Source organism: Ipomoea triloba, chromosome 15 (assembly GCF_003576645.1).
Source record: "Ipomoea triloba cultivar NCNSP0323 chromosome 15, ASM357664v1".
In the NCBI taxonomy this organism is placed as follows: Eukaryota; Viridiplantae; Streptophyta; class Magnoliopsida; order Solanales; family Convolvulaceae; genus Ipomoea; species Ipomoea triloba.
In genome coordinates, this window is record NC_044930.1 from 19,599,289 (window position 1) to 19,602,046 (window position 2,758).

Consider the following 2,758-nt stretch of genomic DNA (forward strand, 5'->3'; position numbering starts at 1 on the left):
TTTTTTTTTTTTTTTTTTTTTTTTTTTTTTTTTTTTTTTTTAAATTATAGCACGAGGTGTCTTGAGTAGGCTTTAATTGTAGGAGGTACCTTTAAGCCCGTATGAGTAATTTGGAAATTATCCACAGTATCTGTTTAACAACAAATTATGCCAACCCTTGATTGGGTAAGAACAACAGTATGTCATTAAACCACAAGGTACTTGGTTCGTTTTGGATGTATATATATGTGTGTGTTAATAAGCCTTGGCCTCTAATCCTAGACCATTACCTCCTTTCTCTATGTAGTCGAGTCTCTCTATTCTCTGTTCTAGTTTTCTCTCATTCTAGGGATGTCAATCGGGACAGTTCGCTCAGTTTCGAGCTAGTCCTGTTGTTTATCTTTTATTGTTTGGATCAAGTTATTCCTAACTCTAAACCTCAGGCTATCGAGTTTATCGGGCGGGCTGAACCACTGAACTAAATGAAAAATGAGAGTGAGTGAGTACCCACATTTGGTAGAACATGATGAGTTTTGAAAAAATCCACCACAACGTTGACGGGTTGAAATTTATTTCATGACATGTAAATGATACAAACTACCTTATAAATTCACTACACGACATGTAAATATGTAATGTTACCGGAAAGGATGTCAATCAGACTAATCTATTGGTTTTGGTTTTGAGCTAGCTAGCCCTATTGGGATTTGGAATGTCGGACTTATCGGTTCAGGCTAATTGCTTTTCTTTTTTGTTGGGTTCAAATTTCTTGGCCCTAAGCCTAAAACCTCAAGTTGTCGAGCTTATCGGGCGGGCTTAACTAAAACTTTTGACATTTTCAAATTAACACTCTAAACTTTCAATTTAATAAACTAGCACATCTATGCTAATAAATATAAACCTATACATCATTCAATAAATCGAAACCTCCATTTCTAAATTCCAACTAAAAATAATTAATATATTTACATTATAATATAATATTTATAGTAAGCTTTTAAGTTTTCATTATTTACTTTCATAAAAAATATTTTATTTTGTAATTTATTTATTAAATTTTTATTAAAAAAGTTAATTAAAAAAATACTAAACATGTGCTTATCTATAAACTCCATTTATGTTATGTTCGACATTACTTTTATAACAAAGAATAACCTCAAGTGACTTGGGCTATCGGACTAGCTTGTTTGACAATCATTATTGTGTGGACCATGGTCTACAAAGCTGTGTGAACCATACTATCAAATAATATACATTCAATATTGATACTGATACAGCAAAATACGGAACAGAATACTGTATTTATATCAGATCGGGTACGAAGTACAATACCCTAGGGGGAGACCGAGCTACGTGATAGTGGGTCAGAAGTTCCCGGTCTCTTTAGCTACTGTACTCGAAGAAATAGCCAAAAGTCCTATCTACCGTATTTAATGCGCCTTTTATAGTGGCTCCGGTGAGGGTTCCGGTCTGGCGGCATGTGGGACGCGTGGCGGTCATGCACCGGTCACTTTGTCGGTGTAACACGGCGGTGAATAGGAGCGTGGGTGCAGGGTCTCTGGTTCGAACCTCCGCAAAGGCCTTTACCGCAGCCCGGAGCGCAAGGGTGCCCGACCTGGTCAGACCGGGAGGAAGACTCGAAGGGTCTGGTCAGTCCCTAACTAGGAACGCAGCCCGGGAGGTCGGGATACGTAGACTGAGATTTTACCCCTATCATCTAGCCCCCCAGCCCGGTCTTTTACGACCATCGGGGGGAGAAGCCCGGGCTGTATGAACGGTCCCGGGTTGTGCCGTTCTCGTTCAACCAAGGAGTAGGAATGGGAAGCGACGTCAGCGAGAGTCGTCAGCCCTAATGCCCACGCGTCGCGTTCCCGTGGACCTCGGAACTTGGGCCTAGGCTAGGCTTACGTCATGGGGAACCGAACCGGCGGCCCCTTACTCTCATCTCTATAAAGATGAGGTTCGCACGACCTTTCCAGCTTTCACGAAAAAGTCAGATTCAGAGCCTCCCGAGCTACTAGAGTTTTCCGAGCCCTCTTCTGCCGACTATATCAAGCATTCAAGCCTTCTTTGAACAGGTAACTTCCTCGTTCCCTTTTATTTCTTTCGGTTTATGATTTCGGGTCCCAGGCTGCCCTTAGTAAGACACCTCCCTGTTCTTGCTAGGTACAGCCATGAGCGGATCGGATAGCCAGAACCTATCCATTCACAGTTATGGTGGCTCGGTCGAGGTCGGATCCTTCACGGTCTCGACCTACGACTTCGTGATCAACGCCATAGACACCTATTCTGGAGAGAACGGGGGCTTAGCCCAACCCCATACTCGACCGGAATCCGGGAATGACGAAGCGGACTCCCGACCCGCCGTTGAGCCCCTTGCCACAGAAGCGAGACCCTCGGGTCAAGGGAAACCCGTCCCTACAGCTCATGGTAGGGACTGGTTTGCCGGTCTGCCGGTCGACTCTACACCTCCCGCGGATGCTAGCCGGATCCGCCTGGAAAGCAGCGGTCTACGGCGGCATACTAGCCTCCTCACCCGGGGGGAGATTGAAGAGATCTCGGGCTTACTGACCGGGGTCGTTAAATTTGAGACCAAGCGGTCACTAGGGAGCGTTATCGACCGGGCGCACGGGGAATGGCTCGGGATGCACTTGGACTCCATCAAGGCCCCGTTAACCTTCCCGTTCCATCCCATTCTCTTGGGCTTCATGAAATACTATGGGGTTCTGCCCGGCCAAATCACCCCTAACGCTCACCGCACCCTGGCATGCTTCCCGCA